This window comes from Manacus candei, unplaced genomic scaffold, assembly GCF_025592945.1.
Source record: "Manacus candei isolate 608988 ecotype Guabito, Panama unplaced genomic scaffold, ASM2559294v1 h1tg000169l, whole genome shotgun sequence".
NCBI lineage: Eukaryota > Metazoa > Chordata > Aves > Passeriformes > Pipridae > Manacus > Manacus candei.
Genome location: NW_026138217.1, coordinates 1439421 through 1451821, shown reverse-complemented (window position 1 = coordinate 1451821; position 12401 = coordinate 1439421).

The following is a 12401-nucleotide window of genomic DNA, read 5'->3' as shown; positions in this document are numbered from 1 at the left end:
CAGAGTACCCCCATGAATCCCCAGCTGGCATATTAAAGAAATGTTCGATCCAATGGTTTCTGGTCATGGGGTTTAATTCTTTTGTTTTATCCTTTTGATTCCATGAAGTTCCAAAGATATCCCACGGTTTGTTTAATTCCATGAGGTCCCGCACATCCCAATGATGTCCCTTAAGTCCCTGGTTTCTGTAGTTTCCCGGGGAACATTTGCTTCTATGATGCAGGGCAGTGCCACGACGGCCACTTGATTCCGTGAGTTCCCCCAGTCTCCCAGCAGTCCTTTGGTTCCATGAGACCCTGCAATGTTGCAGTGGGTTGACCTTACCTGGATGCCAGGTGCCCACCAAGCTGCTCTATTGCTACCCTTCCCAGCCAGACAGAAGAGACAGAATACGATGGAAAATTATTTCTACCTTGAGATCAGGTACTTTACTAAAGCAAAAACCAAAGTTTGCGCATGCATAAGTGAAGAGGAAAATAAAAAGATTTTCTCTCTACTTCCTATCAGCAGTGATACCTTGCCACTTCATGGGAAGCAGGGCTTCACCACACAGAGAAGCCACTCAGAAGGCATGTATTGTAAAAAAATGGATTTTCCCCCTTTCCTGTTCCTTTCCTGAGCTCTGGTAGCTGAGCTGACGCCATATATTCTGCAATGTCCCTTTGGTCCATTTGGCTCAACTGACCTGTCTGTATCGCCTCCCATGATCTTGCCCCCGATTCAGGGGACGAAACTGACAATGCAGATGCTGCACCAGCCCTGCACAGCAGTTGCTAAAGCACTGGTGCGATTAACCCCTTTGTAGCTCCCAATGCAAAGCACAGCACTGTGACGCCTGCAGTGAGAAAATGAACTCCAGCTCAGACAGACCCAACACATGTGGGATTCTGAAATGTCTCAGGGTTCCTTTGGTTCCACGATGCCCCTCTCAGACCTGGCAGTAGAAAAATAAATCAAAAAATTGAGAAGAAATCATCTTAAAGTCATGCTAAACCTGTCTTCTACAGTCCAGAATCTATATATGTGTGACTGCAGATACTTGGGATGAGGGTAGATTCTCAGAGGAATTCATGGGTTTGATCTAGGAAACCTGTCCCAAAGTTTTCACTGCCTTTTCCTCCTTGGACATTTCCTGATGCCCGGAGGAAGCTCATGTCCAACAGCAGCTCCATCCCCCACTTCCTCCTCCTGGTTGCAGCTCTTGCACTTCTGCTTCTTCCTGGGCATCTCCCTGGCTGCCTCCCTGGGCAACGGCCTAATCCTCAGCGCCGTAGCCTGCCACCACCACCTGCACAGCCCCCAGGGACTTCTTCCTGCTCCACCTCTCCCTCACACACCCGGGCTGCATCTGCACCACTCTCCCCAAAGCCATGGCCAATTCCCTCTGGAACACCAGGGGCATGTCCTACTCAGGATGAGCTGCACAGGTGATTTTTGCTTTTCTTCTTGATCACAGCGGAACTTGCCCTTCTCACCATCATGTCCTATGACCGCTACGTGGCCATCTGCAAAGCCCTTCACTACAGGACCCTCCTGGGCAGCAGAGCTTGTGCCCACGTGGCAGCAGCTGCCTGGGCCACTGGGAAGCGGGTCTGGCCCTGGGGCTGCAGGAGCTGCCACCTGAGCTGATGATCTCCTGAGCAGTCCAGACATGCAGTCACTGTCCCTGTCCTCTATTGCCTCCCTTTCTTGCTGCAGAACCAGAAACGACTGTGCTGCTCTGCTGGGCTGGGGCGGGGCAGGGAGATGGGGGGACCAGGGAGGGGCTGGTCTGGGCAGTTCCAGTGATTAGAAAACCCCAATGTTCATCTGAAGTGTAGGAGTGGGCAGGGTGGGAGCATTACAGGGCTGAGGTGGCTCCAGGCTCTGGGAGTGGTAGCAGGAGCCCAGGGAGACACTGCCCCTGCTGCAATGAACTGCCTGTGTGTGTGCCAGGGAAGGACTCGTGTCTCTGAACACCCCCGTGTGTGCATCAGTCCAGCTCAGGGTTGGACACCTCTCAGAGCCCTGACACATTTCTCTGTGTGACTCCAGGAAAACCCCCACTGTGTCAGGGAGTTACCAGATCCTTTGCTGTCACCCTCCTGGTGTCCTGTGTAATGATGAAACTAGAAAAGGTGATCATCATACCCTGGTAATTTTCTAAGAGGAGAAATGTCACTGCTGGAAAGAAGTGTCACTGAAGAGGTGAGAAGAGGGAACATCATTGTTTCCTTCAGTCTGTTCCACAGCAGGTTCCCCTGGAGCCCCAGGGACACCTGTGGGGAACCCAGAGGGGCAGAGAAAGGGCTGCCTTTGGCTCTTGCTGTGCTGCTCAGCTGGGCCGGGCTCCTGGCACACAGGGAAATCCTGGCAAGCGGGCAGCACTGCAGAGAGACAGCTCTGCCCAGGAGCAGCTCCTCTGCACAGCCCAGCAGGGCCGAGGCCACTGCCTGTAGGCACGAGAGAAGAGAAGAAAGGCAAAGGGAGGTTAAAGGCAGCAGAAAGATGGGAGGTGTTCAGCTGAGACACAACTTGGGGACACAACTTCACACGCCTCTGCAGAGTGAGTCTACAGGTGCAGGGCAATGTCGCTTGTGTTCCTGGAGGAATCTCCTAAAGTTACCACATCCCACAGCCTTGCACATCTGTCAGGACTCTCCCAGTTTCTCTGTTGCGCCGGAGGAGGATGTTCTCCAGGACAGGCCTTCCCTGCAGCACCGTCAGAGGGACAGCGCAGGTGGGCTCCTTCTCCCAGGGATGGCTGCGGGGTGGGAAGGTGGGGGTGCAGCCAGGGATGCCTGGGGCTGTCCTGCAGAGCAGGGTCCCTGTGCTCCGGGGTTCTTTGTGCCAGGGCCGGGACTTTGCTGCCTGCTGGGGTCAGGTCTCATCCTGCCTGGGTAGTTGCCCACCCCTCTGCAGGGAGAAGCTGTCGGTGGGTGGTGAGAACCCCAGCAGGAGCCAGGTAGGTTCTTCCTGCCGTTGGATGAGGTGTGTGTGGTCAGGGCTGTGGGAGGTCAGGGTTGCTCCCAGATCCAGATCACACCAGCACATTTCCAAGAGCACTGTCAAATGGGAAGGACAAAGCACAATTATTAGGAAGGAATGGAGCTTTTCTCAGTCAGTGTTTTCAGTTTCCTACTCCTGAGGAATCTGGGGGTTGAGAAATGGAAAAGGAGCTCCCATGTTGGACAAGTCACTGAGACTCCTGAGCTGTAACTTGGAATGCACAAGTGCTTCTGTAAGCAACTTCCTAAAGTGCTTTCGGCCTCTGCTCTGCTTTTGACAGAAGCAGCATCACTTCTGCTGGACCCATCTGTTTTTTCTTTATCTGCCCTTTTCCACCTGCAAAAAGAAAAGTTGCCCAGTCAGTGCGCTGCAAACAGGCAGGTTTCTCTCAGGTCACAGTGAGTGCACAGACATTCGGATGGAGTGGTGACAGGGAAGTCATGAATGGATTTCTGATGTTGAGTCTACTGTTTTGAAATCAGAAAATGTGGTGTTGAAGTCATCATTAGCCTTTGAGAGGGAAACAGGAGAAAAATCGGATAAATTTTTTGCTAAAAATGAGCTGCTTCAAACTGAGGTTGACCACCTTAAAATTTGGATGATTATGAAACAGTCAACTCACGGATTACCCCCATCAATACTAGACAATGCCCGCAGTAGAAAGGCATAAAGCCCTCCCAGCCCCTCCAGGAACCCTCAAATCCCATCCCGGTCCCACAAGACACTCCCAACTTCCCCTTAAACCCTCCGAGGCCCCCAGACTGCCTCCCAGACCCACAAAAGCCCACAAGATGCCCCCAAACCCCTCCCAGTTACCTCCAGCCCTCCCAGGACCTTTCAAACCCTCTCCTAGTTGCCCCCTTCCCCTTGAGTATGCCCCCAAACTCTCTCCCAGTTCCTTCCCACATCCCCGACGATTCCCCAAAACCCCTCACAGCTGCCCCAATCTCCCCAACCTCCCTCCCAAACCCCCAAACTCCCCCAAACACCTTCCCACTTACCCCCACGACCTCCAACCCCTTCTCAGCCTCCCCATTCCTTCCCAAAGCCCCTCCCAGTTGCCGGCCCGTCCCCCAGGCTCGGGTGAGGAGGTGCCCCAGGCTGACGGGCCCGCCCAGACAGGGGTGGTTCCAACAGCATGTCAGGAGCCACCCCCTGCCCCGAAAGCTCCCGCCCGCCCTGGAGCCACCTCAGCTGCCCCTGCAGGGGAGAAATCCAGGCCGGAGCAGAGCAGGGGGCAGGGCCGGGCTGGGACCTCGATGGACGGGGGCACTGGGAGAGCAGGGGAGAGACCGGGATGGGTTGAGGGGGCACTGGGAGAGAGGGGAAAGTTTTTTGCCCCTTTCCTGGGCACTTGAACACCCTCTGCACCCCCGTTCCCGGCCGTACCTGCTGTCCTTCCCCCCCAAGCCATAAACAGGTTTTGGGGCTCCCTCGTGGGTCGCAGCCAATAGAACGGCTCTGCTGGAATGACGTCATTGCCAAATTCTGCTGGTCCCCTCTCCTTGTGCCGGTGAGTCACCCAATAGAACATCGAAACTTCCACGGGGGCTGCTGGGAGTGGGGCGGTGATGGCGGGGGAGGGGAGGATCGGGATTGAACCCGATTGGTCCCGATCGATCCCGGCCCCAGGGTCTCCCCCCGCCGCGCTGTTTTTCACGTGCGGCCCCAACGAAGCCATGGTGGTGTGGGGTGAGTTCAGGGGGTCCGGGGGCTCCTGGTGACCCCTCCCAATCTCCCCCAAGACTCTCGGGAACCGCCCAGATCCCCCCCAAGACTCCTGGGGACCCTCCACCTTTCCCCCTCCTCCCCCAAATCTCCTGTGCATCCCCTTAACCCTTGAAAATCTCCTGGGACCACCTCAGACTCCCAGACTCCCTCCTGGGGACCCCCAAACACTCTTCAGGACTCCGGGGCCCCTCCCAACCCCCTCCTAGAGTCTTTTGGGTGTCACCCACCCTTCACGGTGGATTCCTCCGTCCATTTTTCCACCCTGGACTGCTGAGGGTCCACCCCCCAAAAAACTACTGGGAACTCCCCAGTGTCCCACCATGAGATTCCTGGGTCCCTCCCCCCCCCCCAACCCCCTGTGGGTGCCCCCATCCTTTCTTCCCCTCGAAAATATTCTTGGGGGTCCCCCAGTGTCTCCTCCAGCCCCCATCCTGCCAGGGATGGATTTGGGGGGATCTCCTTCCCCTTCCCTCTGGCCCGAAGGAAAATACCCCCCCTGTCCTTCTTCCTTCGCCCCCAGGCAGAAAAGAGAAGAGAAACAGCCAGTTGGCCCTGGCAGGTGTGGGTGTGTGCAGGCTGTGGTTGAGTGGTTGAGAAGGGAGAGGAGGGGGCTGGTGTTTGGGCCAAGTCCAGCAGGTGATGTCTTTTGTATCTGGCAGTCCTTGGTCAGCTCCACGACCATCCAGCTGTCAGTGTTCATGACATACCCATCAACCCTTCTCTTCTTGGCTCCTACACTTGCCAACCCTAAGCTGCTCCTAAGTTCTCTTGCTGTCAGTTCCTAAAGAGGTCTTGTCAAGTGTTACTGATTTAGAAACTAAAGCCTGACATCTTTGTCTTTGCCAAAGATGTGTGTGAAAGGGCAGTGCTGGTGCAAAGCAGTGTTGAGCTTCACATTGGGTGACTTGGCAGCTTCCTCTGCATCACCCATGCACCCTGGGTTTCTTTGAAAAGTACTTTTCACTCCAAATGTGACACCACATTAGCCTGTAGGACATCCTGTCCCCAAATGGATAACTGTAAATATTAATAATAAAAAAGTGACCCCCTCCATTATTCCAGAAAAGCTTGTATCTCCGTACTAAAAGCATCCAAGGGTCACGTCCCCCAGTTTTCTATCTGACAAGGGTTTGGAGGGGCTGCTTTGTGCAGGGAACCCTTTGGGGGCCCCTTGCACATGGGTAGGGCTGCACTCTGGGGGTGTGGGGTTTTGGTTCTTTGGTTGCCAGGGGCCACTGTGAGTCACTGAGCCGGGGTGGGGACAATGGGCAGGGCTGGCTGGGACAGGCTGTGGCACCTGTGACATAAAAGGGAAGTGTCCCCGTGGGGCAGCTCTGCAGGGCCCATCAGGGGATGCTGCCCAGTGCAGCCTGTGCTGTGGGGAGCACGCACACAGGGAGAGGCTGGGCCGGACGAGGGCCAGGGCAGCAAGGCCGCCCCAGGGAGTGGGTTCTGCCCCTGCCTGCAGGGCCCAGCCCCTGGCAGGAGCGCCTTGGGCAGGGCCCGGTGCTGCTGCTGGGGCAGGGGGTGAGGCCTTGCCGCCTGCCAGCTGCCTGGGCCCCTGTCCTTGCTGCGCCACATCCCCGAGGCTCCATCCCCGCTCCCCCAGCGCCAGCTCCCTCCTTCCCAGCCCCAACCAAGCCCTTCTCTGTGTCCTCCTGCAGGCCATGGCTTTCACAACATTCCTTTTGGTGCTTGTGCAAAGCATCATCCAGTCCCTGCAGGCGGTCGGGGAGGGGCTGCACAAGACTCAGTGAGCTTGGAGGTCTTTTCCAAGCTGAAGGACTCTTGGATTCTGTGATTGTGTGCTGGATTCAGCTGGGTCCGTTTTAGCAGCATTAGTTTGCTCCCAAAGTTTCCTCGCTGTCAGCTCTTGTGGCCTAAGGCTTGAGCTCCTTTAGCTCCTTGTGCTGAGCTACTGCTGGGAAAGGAGAGGTCTCTGCGAGCAGATTCCTGGTGTTCCCTGTAGAAGAGTGAGGGAGAAGGTGTAGTCAAGTGGGAAGAGGAGTACTGTTTGTGTGTGGCCTCCTATGTGGCCTTGGCGCCTTTGAGGGGCTTGAAGGAGAAAAGAGCTTTGTTAAAGTGAGAAGTGAAATAGTGTGTTGGCTGTTCTCTCTGCAGGGAGAAGCTGTCGGTGGGGGAGGGGTCACCGAGTGGGGGAGAGGCCGTAAAGTGGGGGAGGGGCCACAGAGTGGGAGAGGGGTCCCAGAATGGGGGAGGGGTCACAGAGTGGGGGAGGAACCACAGAGTGGGGGAGGGGCCATAAAGTGGATGAGGGGCCATAGAGTGGGGGAGGGGTCAGAGAGTGGGGGAGGGGCCATGAAGTGGGAGAGGGGTCACAGAGTGGGGTAGGGGCTACAGAATGGGGTAGGGGCCACAGAATGGGGAAGGGGCCATAAAGTGTGGGAGGGGCCACGGGGTGGGGGAGGGGTGACAGCCTGGACTCGGGGGGTCAGGGCAGTGACCTCGGGGAGGGGGAGGGGTCAGGGCATGGGGTAGGGGTCTCACCTGATCCCGGGGCTATCGGGGCCATGGCGGGGCCGAACCTGGTGGGGACACCCAAGTTTTTCCCAAATTTCCCCTCATTTTTCCCAGTTTTTCATCCATTTCTCCCAAATTTCCCACTCTTTCCCCAATTTTCCCCCCATTTCCCCCATTTTTCCCAAATTTCTCCATTTTTCTCAATTTTTCCCCATTTTTTTTCCAAATTCCTTCCATTGTTCCCAAATTTCCCCCATTTTTTTCCCATTTTCCCCAAATTTCCCCCCATTTTTCCCAACTTTCCCCAATTTTTCATCCAATTTTACCCAAATTCCCCCATTTTTTTTCTCAATTCACCCCATTTTTCCCAAATTTCCCCATTTCCCCCAAATTCCGCCATTTTTTCCCAATTTTTTCCTAAATTTCCCCTAATTTTTCCCAATTATCCCCCATTTTTCCTGATTTTTCACCTGTTTTCCCCAAATTTCTTAGTTTTTTCCCAGTTTTCCCTCCATTTCCCCTCAAAATCCCCCATTTCCCCAAATTTCTGACTTTTTCCCCAAAATTTCCCCCGTTTTTCCACATTTTCCCAGATTTTCCCCCAGTTTTCCTAAATTTCCCCCCATTTTTCCCCATTTTTATCAATTTTCCCCAAATTTCCCACTTTTTTCTCAAATTTTCCCCCATTTTTCCCAATTTTTCATTTGTGTTCACCAAATTTCCCACTTTTTTCCCCAATTTTTCCCCATTTTCCCCAAAATTCCTGGTTTTTCCCCCCCATTTTTTCCCACTGGGGAAATTTGGGAAATTTGGAAAACTGGGGACCCAAAAATCCAAGAAAATGTGGGGAAATGGGGGAAAAATGTGGGGGAAAAATGTGGGGGAAATCTGGAGAAAAATCTGTGAAAATGTGGGAAAAATGGGGGGCAAATCAGGAAAATGGTGAAAAATCTGGGAAAATGTGGGCAAATGGGGAAATTGCGGAAAATTCTGGGAAAAATGTGAGAAAAATCCGGGGAAATGGGGAATAATGGGGGGAAATGTGGGAAATTCTGGGGAAAATGGGGAAAAATATGGGAAAATATGGAAAAATGAGGAAAAAAAAAGGGAAAATGGGGGAAAATGTGTGAAAATCTGGGAAAATGTGGGAAAAATGGGGGGAAAATTTGGGAAAATGGGGGGAAATCGAGAAAAAATCTGTGAAAATGGGGAAAAAATTGGGAAAAAAATGGGAAAATGGGGAAAAATTGGGAAAAAACTGGGAAATTCTGGGGAAAATGGGAGAAAATCTGGGAAAAATGTGGAAAAAATGGGTGGGAAAGGGGAAAAATGGGAAAAATCTGGAAAAATAGGGAAAAATGGGGGGAAAATGGGGAATATTCTGGGAAAATCTGGAAATATGGGGAAAAAAATCTGAGAAAAATGGGGAAAAATCTGGGGAAAATGGGGGAAAATGTGGGAAAAATCATGGAAAATGGGGGGAAATTGGGAAAAAATCCGGGGAAATGTGGGAAAAAAAGGGGGGAAATCTGGGAAAAAATGGGAAAAATGAGGAAAAATCTGGGGAAATAGGGAGAAAATCTGGGAAAATGTGGAAAAAATTTGGGAAAATGTGGGAAAATGTGGAAAAATCCGAGAAAATGGGGGCGAAATGGGGAAAAATCTGGGGAAATGTGAAAAAATTGGGAAAAACTGTGGGAAAATGGGGGAAATGAGGAGAAATCCGTGAAAATGGGGGAAAATGAGGAAAAATGTGTGAAAATGGGAAAAAATGGGGAAAAAATCCAGAAAAATGGGGAAAATCGGGAAAAATCAAGAAAAATGGGGGGAAATCTGGGAAAATGTGGATAAATGTGGGAAAATCTGGAAGAAAATCTGGAGAAAAATCTGAGAAAATGTGGGAAAAACGGGAAAAATGTGGGAAAAATGTGGGAAAATGTGGGAAATTCTGGGAAAAGTGGAGGAAAAATCTGGGAAAAATCCGGGAAAATGGGGAAAAATAGGGAAAAATCTGGGAAAATCTGGGAGAAATCTGGGAAAATGGGGACAAACTGGGGGGGAAATGCTGGAAATTCTGGGGAAAATGGGGGGAAATGGAGAAAAATGGGAAAAAATCCCAGAAAATGGGGAAAAATGGGGAAAGATTTAAAAAAATGGGAAAAAATCTTGGGAAAATCTGGGAAAAATTGGGAAAAATCTGGGAAAATGTGGGAAAAAATCTTGGGAAAAATCTGTGAAAATGTGGAAAAAATGGGAGAAAATCCAGGAAATGGGGAAAAATGGGGAAAGATAAAAAAAATTTTGGAAAAATGGGGAAAATCTGGGAAATTCTGGGAAAAATCCAGGAAAATGGGGGAAGAAATCTGGGCAAATCTGGGAAAAATGTGAGAAAAAATCGGGGAAAATGTGGAAAAAATGGGAAAAATAACCTGGGAAAATCTGGAGAAAAATGTGTGAAAATCTGGGAAAATGTGGGAAAAATGTGGAAAAAATGGGGAAAAATCTGGGAAAATGGGGGGGAAATCTGGGAAAATCTGGACAAAATGGGGAAAAATCTGGGAAAATGGGGGAAAAATGGGAAAAAATCTGGGAAAATGTGGAAAATTGGGAAAAATCTGGAAACTGGGGGGGAAATGGGGAAAAATTCAGGAAAATGTGGAAAAATGGGGGAAAATCTGGGAAAAATGTGGAAAATGGGGGGAAATGTGGAAAAATGGGGAAAAATGTGGAAAAACTGGGTTAAACTGGGAGGAACTGGGAGAAACTGGGCCAGAGGGAAAGGGATGTTGCCAAGGAAATGTGAGCCCGCCCCTCCCCCACCCGGCCCAGGGCCCACGGGGGGGGGGGGAACTGGGTTAAACTGGGACATACTGGGAGGCACTGGGGGGGACACTGGGAGTTACTGGGAGCTACTGGAAGCTACTGGGGGGGTCACTGGGGTTACTGGGATGGACACTGGAGTTACTGGGAGCTACTGGGGGGGTCACTGGGGTTACTGGGATGGACACTGGGGTTACTGGGAGCTACTGGGGGGGTCACTGGGGTTACTGGGAGTTACTGGGAGCTACTGGGGGGCTTACTGGGAGTTCCTGGGAGCTACTGGGGTGGACACTGGGGTTACTGGGAGTTACTGGGATGGACACTAGGATTACTGGGAGTTACTGGGAGCTACTGGGATAGACACTGGGGTTACTGGGAGCTACTAGGAGCTACTGGGGGGGTCACTGGGGTTACTGGGGGGGTCGCTGGAGATACCGGAGGCATTACTGGGGTTACTGGGAGCTACTGGGAGCCACTGGGAGCGGCCCATCCCCCTCCCTCCCCAAGGTCACCCCAAGGACACGGAGGGGGGGGAGGGGGGGAAGCCCTGCCCCCTCCCAGTCCCTCCCAGTCCCTCCCAGTTCCCTCCCAGTCCCTCCCAGTACCTGAACTGGTCACACTGGGAGCGGCTCCAGGTCCCCCCTCCAGTTTGGGCCCCCGGGGCTATTTTTGGGACCCGGTGACGTCACTGGGGGGGAGGGGCCTCGAGGGGGCGGCCCCTCCCCTCTCCCTTTCCAGTACAGACCAGTAAGGGACCAGTAACGACCCCAGTGGGGGGGGGAGGGGAAGGAGGGAACACTGAGGGTGGGGGTGGAGCAGGATGGTCCTTGAGCATGGGGGAAGGGCAGGAGGTTCCCTGAGGGTGGGGGAGGGGTAGGCGGGTCCCTGAGGGTGGTGGAGGGGCAGGAGGGACCCCGAGGTGGGGGGAGGGGCAGGAGGGTCCTGAGGGTTGGGGAGGGGCAGGGAGGGACCCCGAAAGTGAAGGAGGGGCCCTGAGGGTCCCTGAGGTTGGGGGAAGGGTAGGAAGTTCCCCGAGGGTGGGGGAGGGGCAGGAGAGTCTCTGAGGTTGGGGAAGGGGTCCTGAGGGCCCCTGAAGGTGGGGGAGGGGTAGGGAGGGCTCCTGAGAGTGGGGGAGGGGTAGCAGGTTCACTGGGGGGAGGGGAAGGAAGGGACCCTGAGGGTGGGGGAGGGACAGGAGGGACCCTGAGGGTTGGGGAGGTGCAGGAAGGGGGGGGAGGGGCTTTGGGGGGGCCCTTAAAGGTGGGGGGAGGGGCTGAAAGTGGGTCCATCATTGGGAGGGGACACGCCCACCCAAAACCCAGTAAGTCCCAGTTGAGCTCCCAGTTCAGGGAGGGGGAGAGGATGCAAAAGACACACCCACTTGCAGAGGCTCTGGCCACCTTGGGATGGGACACGCCCACCAGGGAGAGACCACGCCCACCTAAAGAAGGGACACGCCCACCCCCAAACCACTAAGTCCCAGCTGAGTTCTGCCTTAACTGGTCCTTACTGGTCCCACCACCCCATTCCGCGTTCCAGTGACCCGTACTGGTCCATACTGGTTTATACTGGTCTATCCTGGTTTATACTGGTCTGTACTGGTCTGACCTTGATGGAGATGCTGAAGTGCTCCCAACCCCCTTAACTGGTCCTTACTGGTCCCACCACCCCATTCCGTGTTCCAGTGACCCGTACTGGTTTATATTGGTCTATACTGGTCCATACTGGTTTATACTAATCTATACTGGTCTATACTGGTCTGTACTGGTCTGACGTTGACGGAGATGCTGAAGTGCCCCCAACCCCCTTAACTGGTCCTTACTGGTCCCACCGCCCCATTCCCCGTTCCAGTCACCTGTACTGGTCCATACTGGTTTATACCGGTTTATACTGGCCCATACTGGTCTATACGGGTCTATACTGGTTTATACTGACCTGACCTTGATGGAGATGCTGAAGCGCCCCCAACCCCCTTAACTGGTTCTTACTGGTCCCACCACCCCATTCCCCGTTCCAGGGACCCGTACTGGTTTATACTGGTTTATACTGCTCTACCCTGGTTTATACTTGTCTGTACTGGTCTGACCTTGATGGAGATGCTGAAGTGCCCCCAACCCCCTTAACTGGTCCTTACTGGTCCCACTGCCCCATTCCCCATTCCAATGACCCGTACCGGTCTGTACTGGTTTATACCGGTCTCTACCGGTCTCTACCAGTCCATACTGGTCTATACTGGTTTATACTGGTCTGTACTGGACTGACCTTGACGGAGATGATGAAGCACCCCCAACCCCCTTAACTGGTCCTTACTGATCCCACCACCCCATTCCCTGTTTCAGTGACCCGTAGTGGTTTATATGGGTTTATACTGCTCTACCCTG